Genomic DNA, 24722 nt, shown 5'->3' with positions numbered 1-24722 from the left:
CTGCAGGAATCAGGGCTGAGTGAGAAGAATAGAGAAGTCAGAGGATGCAATCAATCCCTTTTCTTCCCGCTCGCTGATCGCTTCCTTTCCCCTTTCCATCTCCCACCTGAGTTCGGTCCAATGCACAAAAGGAGAGCTCCCCCTGCTGGGAATGCCCTTCGCTTCCTCCCTCTCACCTGGGTAACTCCTTTCATCCTGCAAACCTGGCCTCGGCCTCGCATTTTATCTTCCAAGGCCAGGCCCCACCGCTCTAGTAAGTGGGCCCCTCCTCCCTGCTCTCTTGGCTCCTGCTCCATCCCAGATCATTTTAAAATCGCCTGCCTGTACACCCGGCCCCTGAGGGGAGGGAAGGAACTCACTGTAGTCACCATGTGTCTTCAGCTTCTAGTAACATGATTAGCATGTTGCCCAGAGACAATACAGGTGACCTGAACTGCGGGGCCTCCAGGTGAGCAGCTCCTGACATAATGTACGCTTGGTCTAGTTACCTTTAAATGTGTGTTGAAGCCGACATTAGATTACGAATCATCTGGATAGCATCTGAGATGGAACCAGGTGTCCAGATGAAGAATAACATTGCAAAAAGGTTATAATAACACACACGGTTGCCAGCATCGGTCAGTCCCCTCTGTGGCCTTCCTCAGTCTCATGACATCCATGGGGATCATTCTGATCTCGGCAGTAGGCTCCAAGAGACTCAAGAAGTGCAGTACCTGTTCTGCAGGTTCTATTTTAAATTTTTATTAGCATTTTCACCCATGCCCTGCCTGCTATCTCTCAGGCATGTTGCTCCCACACAACCGGTTCAGTTATTCCCTTCCCAGCAGCAGCCCTGCCCATCCTCACGCCTCTGTCAGGGCTGCTGGGATGTGAAGGGCTTCCTGCTCCCAACTCTGTGACACAGAGACGGCCGGCAGGCAAACAGCTGGGGCCCGAAGGGGACTGCATTTCTGTAGCCTGCTTGACCTGGGAAAGCAGAGCAGGAGAGGAGGGAAGGCAGAGAGCACAGAAGGGCTGGAGAGAGAGGCAACCTGAAGCAGCTGGTGGGTCAGACCCCAGAGTTGAGGCTGACATTTTGGATCCTGAAACTCCAGACTATAAGGTATCCTGGGGATCAGCTGGTAAGTATTGGAGCCAACGCACAGCTTGGGTGCGGGCAGGGAGGACACCGTCCTACGTAAAGCACAACGCATTCCAACTCCACCCCTTCCACCAGACTGTTGCTTCCTAATTCAACCTGCATAGAAATTCTGGGGTGACTTGGGAGTAGGCCACAATTTCCCACTCTGGCTTACACAGCTGGCCAGGAGGAAACTCTTATCTATACAGTGGCCCCAACAGTGAGGGAGGAGGGAGAGGAGGGTGGAAGAGGAGGAGGAAGAGAGGAGACGGTGGAAGAAATGGTGTGGACTGGGGGCTTCCTCCTAGCCTTCATTCTGCAGACTCAAACTGACACCTAGAAAGGTGAACACCCGCCCAAGTCACTTGGATGCTAAACCCGTGATAAACCTCCACACTGGTCTCTGCTCTTTTCCGTGTCCCACGTTTCTGAGAAGGTAGAACAGGCATCAGCCACACTTCTGGGATAATCTAGGTCTCGGGGAGGGGTGTAGTATGGCTAAAATGCCTCTTCCGCCAGCCTTGCAATTCCTCATATACAGTAGTTTAACTCTCTGATCTCATGTTTGGTTCTTTTACAAATGCAGACACCCTGGGGAGAAGCAACACAATCTCATCAGGAATCATTTCATTAAATCTTTTCTGTACAGGGGCACCTGGGTGGCTCAGTCGGTTAAGGGTCCAACTTCGGCTCAAGTCACGATCCTGCGGTCTGCAGGTTTGAGCTCTGCATTGAACTCTGTGTGGACAGCTCAGAGCCTGGAGCCTGCTTCGGATTCTAGGTCTCCCTCCCTCCCCTGCTCTCTCTCTGTAAAAAATAAAGAAACATTAAAAAATTATAAAAAAATCTTTTCTGTAAAGCAGATTTGAGCAAAGCTAAGGTGTAGACTAATAAAGGCCTGGGGAAGCTATGTTGTGTGTGTGTTAAGGTTTCCAGCACTCTGAGGGAATACAGATGCCCAAAGGAAAGAGAGGTTTCCAGGTTTACTTTTTGCCTAGAGACTATCTGACTCTTTCCCTGAGACAGTGTGTGCATGGTCACTCTGGCCACAAAGTGCAATATGGAGTCACCATAGTTCACATCCTGGGCCAGCTCTCCTACAACTAGAACCTCCCACTGACCCACATACTTCTTGGCAGCGCACAGGAAGGTGAGTCTATGCTGATCAGCTGATTCGTTCTTTAAAGTGGAAGACAGCCAGGGAGATGCGTCAGCCACTGTCTTTGGCAGCAGAAGGTGGGAGAGCCTCCCTTTTGAGCAAGGTGCATCCTGGGCCAAGAGCTCGTTTCTGGGCTCCTGAAGTCATGTGCTTGTTCCCATGAAGTAAGGAGCCCCCTTTCCTTCCTCATAGGTGGACTTACAAGGTCATTGCTTTGCTCCAAAGGGGTCCTCTCTAAACCCTGGCAAGTGCTCACATTCTGGTGGCTCTATCTTTAATGGTTATTTTAGGTTGCTTCTAAGCTTTGTCAAGTCTCCACACATCTCCTAAGAGAAGTCCAGAATGGAAAATAAACATGGTACTACGATAGCTGAGCATGTCGGGAAGACTGTTTAGAGTCTGGCCCCCTCATTTTCTTCGTGTCCCTTGTGAGGATGAATAAAAGAAAGTAATGTATCCAAAGCTCTCTGAGCTCCTTGGGGAGAGGGATTACGAATGCCCAGATTCCGTGGTTATACAGGGCATTTAATAATACACTAACAGCTAGACTTTCCCCTCCTTGGCAGAATTTGATTACATGAATCTCCCAAAGGTCTCCTCTGAAATAGAATTTTCTAAAAGTCAACAAAAGTGGAAAACATTACAGTCTTCCAATAATGACTGACCCCAGGCGAGGTTCTGCTAAATCTGGGGGAGGGGCTGCATTTCCTATGGGACTCACAGAATTCTTCCTCTCTGGAAAGCCTCAAAGACTGGAGCGGTAATGGGAAACACAAGAGCGAGTTTGACTACTGAGACTTAATAAGGCCTGACATTTCTATGCCTAATCCTCATATATATTCCATTATGGTGATTTTCAAGACAGACACTAAAATGAGTCCCTCTTATGTACATGGCAGGGGGCGGAGGGGTAGTGCAAGGCAAGGGGTGAGGGAGGAGAAACTATAATCGTAAAAATAAGAAAAATCACAATTAATCCCAACCAAATTTCTGGAGAGACCAGCACTGACTTCTATTTCTCAAAACACTGCCCCTTTAACTTATCTGCCAGGTTTCAGTGAAATCCTAAACTATGTTCTCATATACTTAAAATACGAAATCCAATGTAAAACCAAATGTTTTAGAAGTAGAGACGCAAAATGACATTGTGGAAAGCTGGGAGAAAGAAGGTTTGGTAAGTCGACTCTTTAAAATATCCGAGCCTGCCTGGGCCTGGACAAGGGAGGAATTTGGACCCCAGCTGCCCAGCTTCTCCCTGTGGCTGCTCAGACATCCTTTGGTGGCTCTGGTGGCAAAACAAACAAAACAAAAACAAACAAAAAAAAACCCAAAACACGAAACAAAACAAAAACCAACATATAACTTGCTGCACAAAAACTGAGCTGCTCCCAATTGTAACCGTTAGAACGTGCAGAAAATCGCGACTATATTCACGCTGGCCCCATCAATGGAAGATTACATGTCTCATGTAAAGCTGCAGTACCGTCCACCCTCAAACAGGAGTAATTTTGTGCTATTTTTGGATGGTGTGGTTCTTTAAAACAAAGTGATAAATTAAAGTGGCCTCAGTAATGCAGCAAAAATGTTCAGCTGTTTTAAGGCAAATGGAAAATGTGGTCTTCGTGTACAAAGGAGGAGTCAGCAGATGGAAAGGTTTGGAGTCGGCTCTCAACTGAGTTCAAAAGAATTTCAGCCAGTCAGTCTGGTATTGAACTTTGGAAACTATGCTGTGCCCCAAATTGTGCCTGGGCATGAGGAGTTATTAAGGAGAATTGTTTTTTTCTTCTGGAATTTCCAATTAATAGAGAATTCCTTGAGGGCAGGCACAATGCCTGTTTTTTCATGATAGGACCCTGACTTGCCTAGCCATGTTAATGGTCCACCTCCTCCGGCTCTCCCAGACCACTCAAATGGCTCAGTTTCGGTCACTGGCAGCATCCGTCACCTCTTCCAATGTTCTCCAAATCCAGGCCCTGCTTCTCCACATTTCTCTTAGCTAAACCCTACATCCCACGCATCCTTCAAGGTCCAAAGTAAACCCTCGATTGTTTCTTAAAGTTTTCAGCCTGTGCTGGCCCCTCCTTTTTTCCTCTCCTATTGCACTTAGGGTTGGATCCCGGGGAGGAGTTTGGCTGAGCAGCAGGGAGAAGGGGAACATCCAGAAATAGCAAGGGCAAAGGGAGAGTGGGTACACCCCAGTGATGTTGAGGATGGGGGAGAAAGGGAGAGGATGAGGGGAGCAGGAAGGCGGTCTTAGAAGATGAATCCAAGTTAAAGTCTAGGTCACTCCGTGCCTGAGTGGGTCATTTGGGGGCAAAGGAGGTCATGTGCTGGAAAGCTGGATTCCTCTACTTGCAGAGACCTCCCTTTGGTGAGTGCCCATAGTATCCGTAAGTCAAATAAGTGAATTTATGCTAAACCCATCAAACCCAAATCAAAGTGGTGCATTGGCATGAGGAGGGGACAAAGTAAAGGGAGTTTCAGGAAGTCTTTCTGAATTAGGGTCTCCCCCACAATCCCCTCCGCAACACCAAGTTCTTTTGTTGCTGTTGTGCTATATCAGTTGGAGCCTGGAGAGGTACATGTATGCATGGGTGTCTGGCTCCCTCCCTAGGCTGTATGCTTCCTGGACAGGGATGTGGTTATTTCACTCACTGTCGTATCCCCAGGGCCAAGCCCAACACCTCAATACATATGTGTGAGATAAATGAAGGAGTTCACCCTCGATGAGCTGGTAGCATTTAAAGAGCGCTTTACAAAGAGTGTTCTGGCAATGGTGTGCTGTGCGGGGGGAGAGGGGGAGAGAGGGAGAGGCTCAGAACCACAGCTTCCGTAGCGTATCTTCTGGACTTGAGAAATTTCTGGGATTTGTTGTTGCGTTGTATTTCTTGCCTAGGAGAAAACTCCTCTTCTCGGTCCCAGCAGATCTTCCCAGAGAGCCCTCCATGCAGCAGCAATTAACTTCATCATGTTTGGTTCAACGTGATGCATCTTAATAACAAGATTTATTGTGTGCTTGGTGTATGGTAGACACTGTCCTAAGGACTTGACAGGTTGTTAGTCCCAGTTCTCCAGAGGAACAGGAATAGGATATATACACACATATATGTTAAAAAAAAATTTATTAAGGAGACTGGCTCACGTGACTATGGAAACTGAGAAATCCCAAGGTCTGCATCTGGCAAGCAGGCGACCCAGGAGAGCCAAGGGTATAGTTCTAGTTCAAGTTGCGTCTGAAGGCAGAAGACGACTGATGTCCCAGCTTCAAGACGGTCAGGCAGGGCACGAGAGAGATCTTCAATGGATTGGACACCCACCCACATCAGGGAAGGCCATCTGCTTCACTTAGTTTACTGATTCAAATGTTAAGCTCTTTCAGAGCAAGCTTACAGACACACAGAACAATGTTTGACTAAATAAATACCTGGGCACCATGTGGCTCAGTCAAGTTGATACGTGAATTACCCATCACGCATGTGTTAGTTCAGTTAACCCTCACAACAATCCTATGAAATAGTAGAACCATTATCCTCATCGTTTGGGGGAGCCAGGATTTCAGCCTGACAATAGGTTTCAGACACTGTAGTATTATTTCACCCTGCCTTGGAAAACCATCCTAGGGCTTTCCTTCACACTTGCAAGTGATTTTCATTTTATTTTATTGAATAAGATAACTTAGCAACAAATAAAAATTTTAAAAATAGTTCATTTTTATGTGTTACCTTCTGGTTCTCACACACTTCTACATGTAATTTCAAAGAGAGCCTGGTTTGCCTCAAGTTTATACGCAAATTTAGAAGTAATGATGGCATAAACAGTGTCACCCTCACCTGGCCCTAGTCACGAATAAAACCAGCATGAAATGATTACCAACTAATTGTACTAATTATTATTCTTTAATGAATGTTTAATATACAACATTCGCTCGGTTTGTGGTTCACTTTCCTGAACAGGAGCCAAAAAAAGTGAGTCTATTAGTTACCATAGAAGATATTTACATCAGATTCTCTTCAGATCAGGGAACAGGAGATGTCAAATGTTGGATCTGAGAGATAGGAATACAGGTAATTTTCTCTTGGTCTCCCTTTTTTGCCCTTTTTGACATATCCTAATGGAAACCTCTGTAATTCACCTTATGTTTTTTTAATGTTGTACAATTATAGCACTAATTAAAAGACAAAACTGGGCCGAACCGCCCATAACAAACACTTCTATGGCTGCAGGACCATCAGGGCTGGTGGTCTATATGCCACCCATGCTCCCAAAGACCCTTTAGTGGCCTTTCTTATCATGCCTCAACCCACAACAGGGCCAGAACATAAGGATCCCCACATCAATATCCCAACATACTGGTTTTCTCTGAGATTAGAAGTTATTTCGTGACAGGCCAAAGAACAGAACCCAGGCTTCCTGATTCCCCACTCCCTTATCTGTTAATTATATCCCAAATGAGCCAGCTTCCTGAATTTTTTTTTTTTTCTAGGAAGGTTTATCACATGCATTTTCCTGCTTTGTATTGGGTTCACGGGTTCATGGCTGTAGGAACCGAAATACGGTAATTAGGTGCAGGGTAGCAAAAATACAGTGTGCCTTCACCCTCCTCACCCATGGTGGACATTATTCACGGGTCAGAGAACGCTCTTCCTTGAGCTCAGCCTTCCTTTAGATCCTTCTCAACACAGTGTTCCAGGTAACCGCTACAAACAGCTGGCTCCAGATGAACCTACTTGCTCTGCCTGGATAGGGTGGGGATGTCAACACTGATTCCTTTTCTATCTGGACTTGCTTCTAACACTAATCATGGCTATAAAACCTGTACTTCTTGCTCACTCTGCTTGAGAGAACAGATTTTGAACAGGAGTACTCAGGCTGGAAGCTACTTTCATCCCAAAGCAGGTTCCGGACACAGGAGAGCTAGGGAATCCCGTCTAACCTGTTTATTGTGCATGCTTAGAAAGCCTTAAATGATCAGTTCAAGCTCCCACAGCTGGATTCAGGACAGAGCAGAAACCAGCCCCGGGCAAGCAGACGCTTCGTCCAGTGCTCTTCACCACTGCCTATCTGACTCTGGGCTTTATCAGACAGAACAGAGAAAATGTTCCTGGGATCTGACATGTGTAAACACTCCTCCATCACCCTGGCCATGGCCGCTTGCCAAAACAGAAATGAGGCCAGATTTAGTGGGTCCTTCAGCCCGGTGACCCTGGTGGAAACAATCCCCTGATATAGAACAGAGAGACCCAGAGAAAAATGTGCTGTCCTACAAAGAACAAAGCCTGGGATGATTCATTCTCCTGATCCTGGTGATTTACCACTGGATGCCGGTCACTCATACATGGCTGTCAGCAACTTTGCAGGAATTCTAATCTGGATGCTTGTCCTGAACACATAATTCCCTAGTTACTTCCTCATGGTTCCCAAACATTCAGAGATTTCCTGGGAATGCTTTCCTGGTTGGCCTGCTAGTACTTTCCAAGAGACTTTTTTAAATACCAAATAGCCGGGGGGCCTTGGGTATAACTTGCTTAGCTTCCCTGGACCTCAGCTTTCTCATCCTTAAAAATCAGAAATTGGATTAGCTTGACTTGCAAGTCTCTTCTGGCCTTGAAGTCCTAGGACAAGACACACTTGAGGAAACACTTTTAGATAGAAAAGTCAAACAAGTGTTTCCTAGATCTTAAAACTTGGCTGGTTACCTATGTATTGACGGGACCAGGCAGATAGGTGGGCATAGCCTCTGGGGAGGAACCCACCATGTTCCCACTCCACTGCATTTGGTCTCCAGCCACTCCATGGAGGGATCACTAACGCTCAGATCACTAGTGATTTATTTCTTGCCAAAGTTAGTTAAGCACTTATAAAGAAAACTAAATTATATAAGCACCATGAATGTATTATGAAAAACAACACAGAATATGTATGTATCAAGTCTTATGTATATAAGTGAACATCTACATACAAACAATATGCCGTTTGTAAGGGGACATATTCTAAGTGGTTTTTTCCTAGGTGTGTAAATTTAATTTTTATAGAAATGGAATTAATTGGAACACATTACTCCGTTAAGATGCTTTTTGCACTAAACAGTAGGTTTTGGAGTCCTTTACCATGTCAGCTCATGAATCTCTTTTTAAATGGCTACAGAGGATTCATTGTGTGGATCTATCATGTTTAAACTACTCCTTTTTGTGAATCACCTCTCCATTGGTGGATATTTAGTCTGCTTCTAGGGTGTTGCTATTTCAAAAAAACATTGCAATAAATAATACATTTTTGCAACAAAAATAAATTTGTGCCCACATATTTGACCATTTCTCTAGGATATACCTAGAAGAAAAACTATTGGTTTTACAGAAATGCACATCTTACATTTTGAAAAATTCTGCCAGATTGTCCTTCAATATGGCAATACTAACGGAAGTAACTATTTCCCCATCATCTCATTGATCTTTCATTGTTGTTTTATATTTGCATTTTCTTTAGTACTAGCAAGATTGAGCACATTTGCATGTTTTTTTAGCCATGTATATTTCTCTCATGGATTGTCTATTTATGCCCTTTGCATATTTATTAGATTGCCTTTTTTGTTATCAATTTATAAGAATGTTAAAAAAAATGTTTTTAATGAGCTCATGTACTCACCACCAAGGTTTGATATTATTGACTCATGGCCAATATATTCTCCCGTCCACTTGTACCACACACATGGATTATTTTGAAACAAAAATGAAATGGTCTGATATTGGGGATTTAAGTAAAGCTAAAAGATCAAAGTTCTTAAAAATATCCAAATCCTATCCAAAAAGAAAAATAATTTCCTTAATATCACTAACCATCCAGTGTTCACATTTCCTTCATTAGCTCTTACATTTAAAAACACAAAAACAAAAACAAAAAAAACACCTCAAGGTCAAATACCCAGTAAATTTCCTATTCTCATAAATCTTTAACAATTTGAATTCAGACCCAGAGAAGGCCTATGAATTTTAATTGCTTAATAGGCCTTGCAAGTCTCTTTTAATTTGTAGACTCTTTCTCTTATTTGTTGAATTCTGGTTATTTTTCCTTAGAGTTTCCCACAGCCTGGATGTTGCTGATTGCATCTGATAGTATCTTTAACATGTTCCTGTAACTGTGCGTTTCTTGAGTATTTGTATCTAAGGCTTGCTTATATTATTCAAGATGGAGGTTTTGACAAGAATACCTTATAGGTATGTTGTGTATTTCCAACAAGGCCAGGTGACTCTGGCTGTCTCTTTGTGAGGTTAGCAGCCATTCCTGATTGTGTTAGTCTGGGCCCACCCAGGAAACAGAAATCACACATGAATCCAAATATTGGGGGGGGGGGGTAATATAAAAAATTATTAACTATGATAGGAGAACAACTATGAAGAAGTAGAAATCTCTACATGTTACCCTAGGTCTCGGTAAAAGGAGATTAGAAGTGGGGTTCCCTGAAGGCTGGGGCTCCAACTTAGCGGGAGCAGTTCTGGTTGCAGCACACTAGATGAAGGAAGTTAAGGTCACTGGGCTTCCCCACCAGAGCTAGTCCACAGTCATCAGGCAAGCCAGAAAGAACCCATGGGTGCAAGCAAGCATGGATGCAGGATGCCACTATGGGTGGAAGGCCTGTTGTGCAGCATTTACGGTGGGAGGACGGTAGGAAGCAATGTTCTCAGGCCCAGGGTAGCTGATGGTGGAGAAGAGCGCACAAGGGGAGCTGGGGCTCTGCAGCGGTGGGAGGTCTAGAATGCACAGCGTCCACATCACAAGTGCTGAGGTGAAGGTGGTCACTGGGCCCAGGCTGGGGCCCTGAGGTCTCTGAGGGACTGCACATCCTAAGCACATGGCTGAAGCAGAGCAATCACTGTTGAGGGGCCATGCAGCTAGAGCAGGAAAAATACTCAGACACGGACTGAGAGCAGCCCCCCTCCTCCAGCGACGTCCCTCCTGCGCCCTCTACTGACAAAGCCTAACATCGCACTCATTGTAAAAGATGCTTCAAGAGTCCAATCCATTATTCCAGAGCAGGTACTGAAGGGTGGATGGGAGGGCTGAGAGGAAATAAATTGTTAACTCACACCTTGATCAGTAGCTCAGTCCTTTATTCCATTAGGGGTTACAAGATAGTTCAATTCTAATTCTATCTTTGTTCACTAGCTGGAAGGCTCCTAGAGGAAGAAACTTCCTCCAGCTCTTTGGTTGCCCTGAGACACAGTATGTACAAGAAACTGGCTCTTTCTCCACGGTCACCATTTTTCCACTTCTCACATATTTTAAGTCTTTAGGGCCCTAGTTTTCTTTGCTCGTTCACCAGGTCTGATGTGAACGCTCGCTAATTTTGGCTCCCCAGCATCCCCTTCTCTCTCTGGTCCAATGCCTGATTTCAGGTCAAAGCTATTATATTAGCATCTCTTGAATCCTGACTCTGCTTATAAATCCCCTGAACAGAACAAATGGGAAGTGGACCTTTTCATTCACAAATCACAGAACAGTCACAAACACCTTATGAAATGGGTGTCCTCATCCCGGCTCCACAGATGGGCCACCTGAGGGCTTAGAGCAGAGAAGCCAGCACTTCCAGGTCCCCAGCTGGTAACCGGCAGAGCCGGGGCTAGATATGCTTAACTCCTGCATCATTAGAGCTTGCCGGCCCTACAAAGTCCCAGCCTTCTGCTTATTTCTCTCTAGGTGCCTTCAAATGCATTTGTTTCCTGACTTCCACCAGTTCTCCGCTTGCTTCTGAATTTCCAGGTCATGAAAAATGTTCTCTTAGAATCATCACTAGGAACTCTCTTCCAGGATAACCTCCTCCAATATCCAGCCCAGGTCTTAATTCCCAGGCCTCGGTTTCTTCTCAAACAGGAGCCTAATTCCATTTAACCGCGTTTTGCTCCACCCAATTTAATTGCCGTGTATGTTCTCTGGTGTCAGGTTGATGGGACAGGCACCTCTCTAGCTTTCAAGATGCTGTTTTGGCCTCCTCCACCTCCACCCCTGCTCCCTCAACACACACAGACAGAAGAGAATGAGGGTAGAGGTGAGAACTTCTCTTCCCAAAGGCAGTTATGCTACTCGGGGAATTGTAAAGAAGGAAATACACAATACCAAACTTGGCACCGACATTAAAAGTGGCTCTCTTCATTCTCCACTCTCAGGAAACGTGGGCCAGCTGTAAAGACCTGACCATTCCAGCTGCGTAAAGACCGCTGAAAATCATACTGAAGCCCTTTTCCGCTCTTCCTTCTCCAGTTCACTTTTCTTCCTCAAGCAAACACCTGCCACTTTTCCTTTTTCTCTTGAGTCACCTCCTCCACCTCACGGTTATCACTCCCACCTCCTGGTCTTCCTTAGCCCTCTCCCCTGCATTCCTTCCTTTTGGTCCATGGCCCCCTTGTCTTCCTCTCTTTCCTTCCTCCTACCCTAGCTTTACTGGCAAAATCAAGCAAAATAACAAAAGAATGGGGAATAAGTAAACAGCTGCCTGCCCTCGCTTGGAAGTCCCTGGAAGCAGCTTCCTTCACCTCCATTGATAGAGCGTCTCTGCCTTTCAAAGTGTTTGGCCCTCATTCAAGGCCAGTCACAGTGGCCCTGGAGTCATTGTGTTGAGATGAAGGTAAATCCAGGCAGTTTCTATTTTTAGATGCAATTGTGTTTTTGGAAAAGGCTGCACATAATAGGAAATCCTGAGTGTGAAGACTGTTTCCTGCCAGTTGAAGCATTGTTGTCTTTGGCCGTTCTGACAATAGCAGAAGCCCTCGAGTAAGTGGACAAAAGTGTATGGGCAGGGTGAGGAAGGAACCCGGCCATGTGGGGCAGAGAAGCAGTCAAGTGTGGAGGAGTTGAGGAAAGTGGGGATTGCTGGGGAAGGTGATTTAACACTGCAAGTGAAAGCAATTAAGTTACAGACTCCTGTCAGGATGGAAAAAAAATGGTTTACTTTTTAAAAATATCTGTGGAAACGGGGTCAGCTAGGGCAAGACATTGTCTGCTCGATACGTGCAGTTATAAAAACGGTCGATAATGAAGTGCCTACCACGTGGCTATTGCTTGACGATCTTGGGGACGATCACTGACAAGGACAATGACCGGGATGGGGATAATGGTATTGGGAGAAAGTGATTTTATCCAGCCCTAAGTAACTGAAGACTCTCCGCTGGGGTCTCTGGAGAGTTCTGAAACAGAGCCTCCCATCCTTAAATATGGATACAAATCACCTGGAATCTCATTAAGACAGATTCTGATTCAATGTCCGGGAGGAGCCGGAGATTCTGTATTTCTAACCAACTCCCAGGTTGGTTCTGCCAGGTGACTATCTGTTTACACACGGAGGGACCAGGAGAACACCTACAGAAATGCATCTTGAGAGTGTGGAGTCAGGGTCAGGGAACCGGAAATAAGGGCGAAGGTACGGGTATGAGTGGCACTCTTACGACTCAAGGCTCACATCCTGGTGAGATCATGGCAGACACTTGCTTTGTGGAGTAAGGAACCCATTAGTTGGGAGGGCTGGCACCAACATCCCCGAGAAGCTCATCAGTGGCCGACTTCTGCAGGCCAAGTCTGACTGAAAGGAGGTGCCGCATTAGATTTGGGCTCCAGTTATCGTGTGGGGGAAGGGTGGGGGCAGGTTCTAACCTGGAAGATCAGAGGCCAGGTGGAGTCACTAGCCTATTTATAAAAGGTGAAAGTAATTGCCATAAGGGGAAGCAAGGTAGAGAGACAACCCTCCGGCCTAAGGGCTTTTGGTGAGGATTGACAGACCATAGTGCACCCAGGGGTCAGATAGGGGAAGCCTATCCATAGGAATCCATAGGTATTCTCGGCCTATGGAACCAAAAAGGTGAAGAGCAAATAAAAAGGCCGGCGTCAGCAGCCACAATAAAGAACTGTAACCTTTCACCCAGTTTCTAGAAGCCAGTTCTCAGAGCCAGAGTACATGGAGGAAGGACCCTACCACATGCCGTACAAGTATATTGTGTAGCTCTACACCTAATTGTTTTTAAATTTAAAATTTTGAGAGAGAAAGCAGGAGTGGGGGTAGGGTCAGAGACAGAGAAAATCCCAAGCAGGCTCCATAGCCCAACACGGGGCTTGAACTCACGAAACCATGAACCCCTGACCTGAGCCCAAAGAGCTGGAGACTTAACCTACTGAGCCACCCAGGTGCCCTTACCCCTCATTGTTTCCCAAAGGTTCCCGCAGACTTTTGCCCCAGTAATTCTACACCAAAGAAAGGAAAACACCTAGATCTTTTCAGGATTTGAGTGAGAACTGGTGACAGGAGACCCAAAACACCCCCATAGCCCCTGTTAGAGTAGACCACAACAGAACTATGAGACAAGCAGCCTAGGTCAGTCTCAAAACAGGCCCAACAGACTTGCGGACCATTCTTTCTCTATTCCCCAACTCAAATTATTAGGCCTGACAACAAAAACAAGGCAGGATGCAGCCAAAAGATACAGCCCCCACCCCCCAAAAGAAGATCAGTTATGCCAGCCTCCCAGAGCAAGGGGGAAGCCTTACCTTATATAAGGAAAGTACCCTCTCAGGTTCCTACTCAGGTCCGATATGATAATAGGAAAACGAAAAAAAAAAAGCACTTCATCCCGATTGGTTGGAAGGGCCTAATCCTGATTGGTTGGAAGAGCCTAATCGTGATTGGTTGGAAGAGCCTAATTGTGATTGGTCAATATTGGCACAGGCAACTCAGGCAGCTCATTGGTGCTCTTTGGAGCCGTGGTCTTCTGTGTTAAGCCCGGCTTGTGGGTCAGGCTAACTCCTGGCCGCATTCTGATTCTGTTCTGCAGTTTGGTCTGACGATAACAACTAGTAGAAGGCACCGTGGCTGCACAAAATTTTTCATTTGGAACTTATTCCCATGATCTGTGTCTCAGAATGGTATGCTGATGATCCAGTTCTCTACGAAGGAGGAGTGGGGCATGGAGGGGGAGCGGGTTAAGGAGGGAGAAGAAAAAAAAACTCGATTTGGATGCGTGGCATTTGCTGACTTTTAGTTTGTGCACACTCCCACCATGGCCAGTTTCAAGCCACCAAGATGAAGTCGTTGAACGCAAAGGTGGGACAAGATGTCTCCGTTCCTCAGAGTATAAACAGGGTGGTATATGGAACAGCTGGCAGAACTCACCTGAGAGCCCATTAGAAATCCGACCAGGTCCTGTGAATTATACCTGCCTTCCCGTAGCTGGGATACTAGTCACTTCCCAAGCCTTACTGAGATTTGACCCCAATCATTGATACAGCTGCAAGGAGGAGATGCAGGAGCAAAGCTTGAATCTAGCAAACACTGCCTAGCAAGGGGTCTGGCTCTGGGGAGGCCTTCCTCTAATCTCTAGGTAACAGGAGGCTGCTCCCTTAGCAAGTGGGAGGGGCTCCTTTTGCCAGCCCTGAGGTTCTAGGGCACGTCACCCCAGGTTTCCCATCTCAGGGTTCCACCCTCTTCTCGTCGGGGCCCTCGTTTCCCTAGAGGAGGCACACCAAGGCTATGACTCCAACTTCTTTTGTTACCGCAACACCCTGACGAGCCAGTCCAAGACCTGGTGTTGTTCATGATTGGCCCTCCAGCTGCAGTAGGTGAGGATTCTAAAAATGCTGCCTTAGAAGCCTTCTGGCTTTCACGGTGTGTTCTAAGCTTATGGTTGGCTCATCTTAACCTGTCATTTTCTTCAACAACTAACCAACTCTATAATCTTTTGCCACTGTACCTCTGACCTGCCAGAGCTATCGCATAAACTGACGCATTTCCTTCCAGCAGACTCCATCCCAGTTCACTGCAAATTAGCCTTCTTCACAAGCTGAGTAAGAGGAGAATCTGCTAGAATCTTTCAAAGCTAACGACTAACAACGGGGTCTTGTTACCATGGGGCTAATGAGTGATTCGATTCCACAATTACATCCCAAGGGTCTGTTTCCCAGAATAACTTCCAGGACCAACTGTCTTAGGTTGAGTTCTCCTGAATCAGACCCAGACACAAGGATTTAGGTGCAAGTGATGTATTGGTGAGGAGATGCCAGGAAGCACTTGTAGAGACAGGGAAAGGCGGGAAGCCAATAAAGGGTATATAATCAAGAGCCCTCTGGGGGACACCAGGGCTTAATCCCACGGGGAAACATTCTGGAACATTCCTGTGACCCACTCCCCAAGGGATAAGAAAGTTGATTATTTATCCACCCATATCTCTGCTGTCTTTGCCTGAGGGCTGCATCTAGGGGCATTAGCTCACTGGAGTCCCAAAACAGCCCTCAGCAAAGAAAAATCAGGTGTTTACAAAAACAGCTGTTGGTATTTAGAGGTGAGTGCCAAGGAGACATGGGCTGGGCATGTCAGCCTCTGCTACAAACTTGTATCAGAACTGAGCTAAGTGGGTTACCTCACTATGGCGGCAGCAGCAATACCCAAAAAATATGACCCAGCCCAAATGGGGATGGTGTGTGGCAACTCTTGGGGAAAGAGAGACATGGTAGGCACCAGGTGATGTTGGTGTTGGAGTCACTGGGTGACACAATGCTGAGGAGTTGCAGCTAGGGAGCTAGAACCCTGCCTTGCTATGCGGGGTGAGTCACCAGGCCAGTTTCTACATGAGACTTTCCGCTGGGATGCCAGCCGATGGAATCTGCGGATGGATTAGTCTGACAGAGAGGCTGCTACAGGTTACCTCTGTGCCTTCCAGGTACCCATGCCTAGCCCACTTAGGAAAATCCCTCAAACAGTCCCTTGAAAGTCCCTTAAACGGTGACTCCTGGGGTAAGAATCTTAGGCACAAATTGTAGGAAGGTTATTTTGAGAAATACAGCTTTTTGTAGCCCCCCCCCCCAAATTATATTGAAAATAATATCTCCCTGCATTTGGAGGGGGTTTTCAGAGCACGTTCGCATATTAGTTCAGCTGACCCTCCTAACAACCCAGTGAAGAAAAATGAGGGGGGTTATTTTTGTCTTCATTTCACAGATGAAGAAAATTGAGACTCAGGTTAAGTGACTAGTTTGAAGGTCGCAAAGCTGCGAAGTGGTGGAGGAGAGGCTCAATCTCACATCTTCTGATTCTGTGACATTCAGTGTTTGCTCCTAGGCCAACAGTTCCTATAAACGGCCTCTCCCATTAGCTGTAAACGAGTGCCTTGGTACCAGGAACATATCTGGTTCATTTCGGTGTCCCCAATGCTGGCATATTCTGATTGCTGAATATCTGCATGTGAAGGAAATGAATTTTAAAATCCCCCCAGAAGACCTGTAAAGATATGCAGCAGCCTTTGTCACCTCCCCTTTGTCTCTCCTCCCAGCTACATTTGCACACAACACACACACATACACACACACACACACACACACACACACACACAAACTTCAGCTCTCTGCTTCAGCAGACTTTGCTCTTTTTCCCCCAGCTATATGGATATATAATTGACATATCAAATTGTAAAATAGTTTAAATGTACATCGTGGTGATTTGATATGTGTATACATTATGAAAAGACTCTCTCCGTCTAGTTAATTAACATATCCATCACCATATATATACATATATGTACATAGATAACATATCCATCACCATAAGGATATACCTATGTACATATATATGTATATCTTTGAGAATATTTAAGTTCTCTCAGCAAATTTCAATTAAACAACACAGAGTTCAGGATATGCTTTTTTGATACTTCCTGGAAACCTTCACACACAGGAGAACCCGAGAAATCCTGAGGGGGTGAGATGAACCCTCACATTTATTACGAGATGCAAACTGCTCTCTGGGAATGTCTTTAGAGTTAGAAGGTAGAATCTTGACTGACTCCTGACAACGTGCAGAATTGTTCAGCTACCTATGGGGGAACTGCTCTTCCTTCCAGGATCAGTCAGGCCTTCTGGAAGAGACCGGCTGCTCAGTGGTGTGTAGTGACCCTCTACAGCCACAAGAGGGAGCAAGTGGTGCAGGGAGTGGGGCTTAAAAGAGCCGCAGGCAGCAAGAAAGATCCCCGCCCCCCCCTTGTGGGATTGAACCTACAAGAGGAATCTGGAGGGAAAGCCAAAGTGGGAGGAGTAGGAGCCCCCGGGGAGCAGAACAGAGAGAAGGTGAGAGAAAACAGAATTGTAGAGTAAAAACAGAGGGAGGGTGTCAAATCTTTAATTAATCATGTTCTATATAAAAAATAAATTGCTGGGGGACTTTCATCCCTTACTTTGCACTATTCTGATTTTTTTGATAGAAGCATACATTATTTTCACAATTAACAGCACATAAATAAACATATTTAAAACAAGTGGGAAAAAATGGAACAAGCAGTGAGCAAAATGATGGAAAAATCCCAACGTTGCTCTGGAGTACTAGGAAAAAAATCCATGTCCTTCTTGGATTTTTGCTTTGTTTTTTTTTTTTTTAATTTTTTTTTTCAACATTTATTTATTTTTGGGACAGAGAGAGACAGAGCATGAACGGGGGAGGGGCAGAGAGAGAGGGAGACACAGAATTGGAAACAGGCTCCAGGCTCTGAGCCATCAGCCCAGAGCCTGATGCGGGGCTCGAACTTGCGGACCGCGAGATAGTGACCTGGCTGAAGTCGGACACTTAACTGACTGCGCCACCCAGGCGCCCCAGGTTTTTGCTTTGTTAAGAGGGACTGCCCCCACGCTTTCACATCTGCACTCATTTTCCTTCATTCCTTTTCTTATGAATTGCAACTGTCTCCTGAGCACATTACCTTTAGCCTAAAATGAATAGAAATAAATTAATAGCAGATAGTGCCAATGTTTTGCAGTGATTCTTAACTGAAGCTGTCATTTCCACTTTTTTATGAAGATAAAACTCTAAATGATCAGTGCCATTAATGAGCTATAAATTCAATGGTTAGAAATTCATTAGAAACAATAGTAAAACTATTTCGGTTGCCTCTTGGAAGCCTCTATTTAGAGAATTTGTTTTGCATATCCTAAGAGGCATAGCTATAAAGCAGTGTGAATGATTTTAATTAAACATCTTAGATGTTATATATCTAATTGATGTCTTTCCTGCAAACCACAGGAACCAATATGATTATTGCAGGCATCAAAGCATTTGGCTTAGGAAATTGCCCTCTGAGTCCATTTAGGAAAAAAAAAAATTTTTTTTTAAATTGACTTATGTCATGCTTCTTTGGGACTCCAAATGTTATTAGCCATCTTAAAATGTGTTTTATGCAAGTGAATTTAGTCTTGGGTGACTCAAAGTTTTTCTGGAAATGAATCCACCTTCAGAGTTGATAAAGACTCCCCACCTCCATCATCGGCTACTATTCCAAGACAAGGAGGGAGGAGTGAGCAGAATCTAGCCTCGGTGTTGGGACTGCAGCTCTCTGATGAGAGTGGAGGTTAGAGGCTCTAGTTGTCTCTGTACAATGCTCTCTTAGCCTCTCCCTGGTTCCCACACAGCTAAAGAGAAGCCTGGGGGGCAGGGGGCAGCCTCTACTCACCCCCACTCCTCTGAAGCTGGGTCTGAACTTGTATGGACCCTGAGGAAGTGGGCTTATACTGTCCCAATGCTTCCCAACAACTTGTATACTCTGTATAAGAAGCTAGAAACTAAGGGTATCTGGAGGCATGACCTTATATTACATAAGCATTAAATTTGTATGAAACTTCCAAATAAAATCTTTTAACACTTTTAACGAGAAGCTTGAGTTTGCTTTCATCACCAGGATTTTTTAAATCGGGTTTTTATGCTTAAAATGGCTCCCTGCAACGATTCCTCAAGACTTTTTCATCATAACCTCTGCAGAATTTTGACAGTCACTGTCAATGACTTTGTTTGCAACAGAAGGTGATAAAAATTTTAAGGCCAGCTTTACAGCCATTCAAATTGACCCTTACGACAAAAGAGAACACAACTGCTCTTCCTCTTCTTCCATTGACAAAGGGAATGTTGCATTTCTGGTAGATTATGAATTCAGTGGAATGTTTTCAGATCAAATATTTCAAAATAAGGGCTGTAATTTGCAGAGGGCACATGTGACATTAGAGGGCTCACCTTGCCATTGCTGTAGATGGCCGGAAGTATCCCAGGGATATGAAAACATGTATTAGGGAGCCGTGACGCCCAGGAGCTGGGGCTTTTTGTCTCCTCCTTCTCCACTGGCTAACCCTGGGGCTTCATTCTTGCTTCTTGGGTTCCTCATCCAGACAGGCACTGTGCTCTCCGCGGAGGGTGTAGCTGCGTGGGTGGGAGGACACCTCTTTAACTGCCTTCAGCTCAACCATGCACAGCAACCAACACAGATGTCACTGGTGATGCCCCAGCCTCTCGAGCTGGAGGCTTAAGAAAACTGGGGTCTTGGGCACACTGGTAACCCATTCACAGCACCCCACTATAAACCACTGTGGGAAACTCTTTTACATTGAACTCCAGGAGTCTTCTCCACTTGCATCCTGCTCAGCCAGCTCCTCAGGGAGCGGAGCAGAAGACCATCTTGAGCCACGGCTCTACCAGTATCAGAGTGCCCTCAGCTGACTTTGCACCCAGGGCCAAGCTCTTTTGGAGCTCGCGGAGGTTAGCCACAGCCACAGGAAGAAGATGTTTTAGGGTTCCTGTCCTCAAGGATATGTTACTTTTGAGATGTGGCCACCAACCTCTTTACTGTTCAAAGTGGAATATCTAAGAGTTATTCCAGACGTGGTTGGAACAACTCTCACTAGAGTAAATGTACAGTCACCCAAGCGGACTATTTTGAAAGGAATGGCACTCATTTGGATATTAAGCGTCTCATGTTGGGATAACCTACGCTTCCTATCCTCATGCATAGTCCTTTCTCATCCATAGGTCAAGAATTCTGCGTTTCTGAAGCACTGTTACAATACTTCAGTAAGTCAGCATGAATCCAACTTTGTGAGTGGACTTGTTCTGATATTCATCCGTTGTAGCTTTGTACCTCTCATTTGTTTGTGGCTCCTCACTGAGTAACAGATTACCCCATAGTTTAGCAGCTTAAAATAACAGACATTTACCACCTCATAGTTACTGTGTGTCAGGAATCAGGTGGGGCTCAGCTGGGTGCCTCTGGCTGCAGATGCCTCATGAGGTCGCGGTCAAGCTGTTGGCTGGGGACTGTGGTCTCACCTGAAGACTTGGCTCGGGGAGGATCAGTTTCTAAGTTCGCTTCATGGCTGTTGGGAGGATTTCGTTCTTTGTAGGCTATTGGACTGAGGACCTCAATTCCTGACTGGCTTTTGGCTGGAGACTTCCCCCAGTTCCTTGCCATATGACTCTTTCCATAGTGCACTTTTCCAACATGGCAGCTATCTTCCCTCAGAGTGAGCAAGCAAGAGAGAGAAAAAGCTCCTAAGAGAGAAGCCACTAGATTTTCAACCTGATCTTGGGAGTGATGTCCCATCCTTTTAGCCTAAATCTATTTCATCAAGTCCAGCCCATACTCCAGGGGAAGAAATTACACAAGGACATGAAGCATGGGAGGCAGAGGTCATAGAAGCTACCCACCACATTCCCCCCAAACACCCACACTTGTTCCGTCTCTCTGAGGCTCCAGCTGGATTATGTGCTGGTTTTCCCATCCTTTTAGGACAGGAGCATTGCTTCATTCTCCTTAGCATCTCCTTCACATTCATTCATTCACTCCTTCGTTGGACAAGTATATATTGAGGCCTACTATGTGCCAGGTTCCATGCTAGGCACAGGGGGTGGGGGGCAGTGGAGAAGAGGCACAAAGCTCTTTTCCTTCTGATCGCTTGCCTACCCTGTGGCCTGGCGTAGTCTTCTCAGAGGCCAGCTGGTGCCAGGATGGCCCACGTGGATTGGCCAGGGGAGAGCCACTGTGTCACCTGTCTGCTGATGGGGCCTCTTCTAGATGCCACCTCCGCCCGGGCACCATACTCCACCACCAGCCTGGTCACCGCCCCCTCCTTCTGGCAGCCGGACTTCATTTCTCTATCCTGGGCCTTCCCAGGTCAGCTCATCCTCCTGCCTTCTGAATGATGGCTCAGTTTCCCCACAGGGTAATGACTTGTATAGTAAACTGAGTCAGTATTGTAAAAATACTCCGAGCAGTAGCTGGCAATAGTAAACACGTAAATTATATCCTTCCCCATACTGTTATTCCACACACCTGTTCAGGCAGCTACAAAATTAGCCATCGTCACAGAATCATACCCACACAGTTGTGTGAATGGGAACATCAGTAAACAGCTATGCCTGTTTCCCTCAATTTAATCATCGCTTTGGAGCTCTTTTCTTAAAGCACATCTGATTTCATTATGGAAACCTGAACATTTTCTCACCACCCGGGTTCTTTGCCCAGAGGCTCCTGCCTTGCCTCCACCCCGCCCTGCTCGCTGCAAAGGCTGTTGGGGGACTAATGGCGGTCAGCTGCACCTTGGCTGCAGGGTGCTGCGGGCAGGAGGATTTGGGCCAAGATTTTGTTTCCAGCTCACTGGGATAGCCTGCCTATACATGCCACGTGGTAGACTGCACGCCAGCCATTTGCAAAGGGTCACTCAGAAGCCAGAGACTGTGTTGAAGTTGGGGTCCCTTCCTCCAGCTGTTGGTGAGCTCTATGTAAGGAAGAGGTCTTGGGAAGGGATTGTTGCCCTTTCCCGCTCCATTCCCAGGAGTCTCTTCTAGGTAGACCATACCGGCAGGTAAGCTGGGATCAGCAGCTCCACGCCTCTGTCCACGGCTTCCCCTCTGCAGAGCAGGTGTTGCTTGGATATAAGGAAACTTGCCCTCTCTCTCTGTCGCCCTGTCCCCACTGTGTCCCTGGCTGCTGAGAATCAGGGGTTGGCAGCCTGGCTCACTTCTTGTGGTGAAAATAAGTGTTTGCATTCTCCTCTCAGCCCCCATCTGTGGCCTGATGAATAAACAATTAAGGAAGTTGGAATGTTCATTGCTCACGAGGAGCCAAGCTTTCCAGGAGCCAGAAAAGAGGGAGTGTGAGGGAGTATGGGGTGGGGGTGAATTTAGAAGTGTTGTCACTGAAACACGGAGGTCTTCAGCACTCATCTGGGAACATTTCTCCCCTGATCTGGCTACACCTGCTTGCCCCTTTCTGGTACTTTCCCCCCCATCCTCTCGTGATTTTCCTTCTTACACCTCCATCCAGCTGTCACTTCTCCCATAAACTCTCCTCTCTCTCCCTCTCCCTCTCTCTCGGTCTCTCTCTGTCTCTCTGTCTCTCTCTCTCTCAGGTGTCACTCCTCACCCCCTGGATCTTCCATCTGAGAGGAAGCACCCTCCCATATCGTAGATGCTCTGATCTTCCCTCTCCCACCCACATACCCCTTCCTCCTGCAATCCCTGCCCCTCTGCTGCAGCTGTGGTTGGAGATGGATCATGGGGAGGGGTGTCTCCACCCTTGTGCCACACAGGTTCACAGAGCTTCTGTGCTGGGGGTAACACTCAATAAGCACTGAGAGAATGCACAGATTTTTCTCAAGGCTACAGGGTGACTGCTTTAGAGCAGGGTAGGTGGGTACGGAATGGTAGATGACTTTTCTTTCGGTTCCCTCCTGGTCTCCTGCTCTCTTCTGCATCCAGGTTCACGTCTCCTATTAAACACGTGTTTGTCTCCACCTGGATCTCTAAGACTACCTGACAGGTGAGTGACCGAGGATTAGCAACTATCAGTCAAGCAATCTCTGGAGAATATAAAGAATTCCCAGAATGCAATAAAAAGGCAAATGACCCCATTACAAAATGGGAAAAGGACTTGAATAGGCTATACAAATGTCCAGTAAGCACCTGGTCATTACTCATTAAGGAAATGTAAATCCAAACTACACTGAGATGCCATTTCACACCTACTCAGATGACTATTGTCAAAATAAACGAGAAGTGACAAGTGTGGCTGAGGATGTGGAGAAATCAGAACCCTTTAACATGCTAGTGGGATGTAAAATTGTATGGATGTAAAATTGTATGGGTACCGCAGAAAACAATTTGGCAACTCCTCAAAAAGCTAAACATACAATTATCATATGGCCCAGTAATTCCACTCCTAAGTATATATATTCCAAAGAATTAAAAACAGGGACTCAGGGGTGCCTGGGTGGCTCAATCAGTTAAGTGTCTGACTTCAGCTCAGGTCATGATCTCACGGTGCATGAGTTCAAGCCCCACATCAGGCTCTGTGCTGACAGCTCAGAGCCTGGAGCCTGCTTTGGATTCTGTGTCTCTATCTCTCTGCCCTTCCCCTGTTTGTGCTCTCTCTCTCTCTCTTTTAAAAATAAACATTAAAAAAATGGTTCAAATGGTAAATTTTATGTTATATATGTTTCACCACAATAAAAACAACACAAAACCAAAAAAAAAAAAAGAGAGCTCCGAAGGGTAAATATATGAACATGGGTTCTAGAGGTTGCATTTTCTGGGCCATTTACTAAGAGAGTGACCTTGGGCAAGTCTTGTCACCTTGGACAAATCCTGGCGGAGTGTTGGTTTTCTCACCTGGGAGCAGCTCAGTGAAGTGCATGAGAGGGTAGGCTTGGACTAGGATTGCTTGGCTCCAACTCCCACTTTGATAGTCACTTTGGTAGTCACTTTGATACTGAGTCCCCTTGCTCCATTTCCCACCTGTGAAATGGACGCAATACTACTTACCTCATTGTTAGTTTTGTTAATTTCTGTCAAGTTCTCTAAAACAGTGCCTGGCGGGGTGCCTGGGTGGCTCAGTCAGTTGAGCGTATGACTTGGGCTCAGGTCATGATCTCGAGGTTTGCAAGTTCGAGCCCTGCGTCAGGCTCGTTGCTGACGACTTGGAGCCTGGAGCCTGCATCGGATTCTGTGTCTCCTTCTCTCTCTGCCCCTCCCCCTCTCATTCTCTCTCTCTCTCTCTCTCTCTCTCTCTCTCTCTCTCTCTCTGTCAAAAGTAAATAAAACATTAAAAAATTTTTTTAATTAAAAATTCCAAAATACTAAAACAAAAAAAACCTTTTAGGCATACTAGCATTATAATAGCTTTATTTATTTCTCCTAAACTTTTAGACTTTGCAAATTCCACGTAAGTTTGTTGAAACTTAAATTTTCCTTTTCTTTTTCAATCCTGCTGCACTAGTGCCCTATGCATTTTTTTAAGTCAGCCCAGGTGGTAATTCACAGTGGCTATGGGGAGAGTCGCCAGAAAAATTATATCTACATCCATAGGTGATTTTGAGGCTTAAATAAGATAAATGTATGTGGAAAACTCCCTTTCATGGTATGCGATGTTCCTCAGTTCTATGAGACCCAAAGCCCCCTTCTTACAACAGATAATTGTTTACAGCCAGTGGCAGGCAGAAATCTAAGAGAGCCTCCCCAACCCCGCGAGGTACACACCTCTTTAATCCCCTCCCACAGGGTGTGGGTAGGACCACTAAATATTATGGGATGGATGCCCCTCCCATAATTAGATGACTAATCGATTGTGAGTTAATAAAAAAGATTATCTCAGGTGGATCTGATCTTTACAA

Source organism: Prionailurus viverrinus, chromosome C2, assembly GCF_022837055.1.
Source record: "Prionailurus viverrinus isolate Anna chromosome C2, UM_Priviv_1.0, whole genome shotgun sequence".
Classification (NCBI taxonomy): Eukaryota; Metazoa; Chordata; class Mammalia; order Carnivora; family Felidae; genus Prionailurus; species Prionailurus viverrinus.
The sequence above is the reverse complement of the archived record's forward strand: the minus strand, read 5'-3'. Positions refer to the sequence as shown.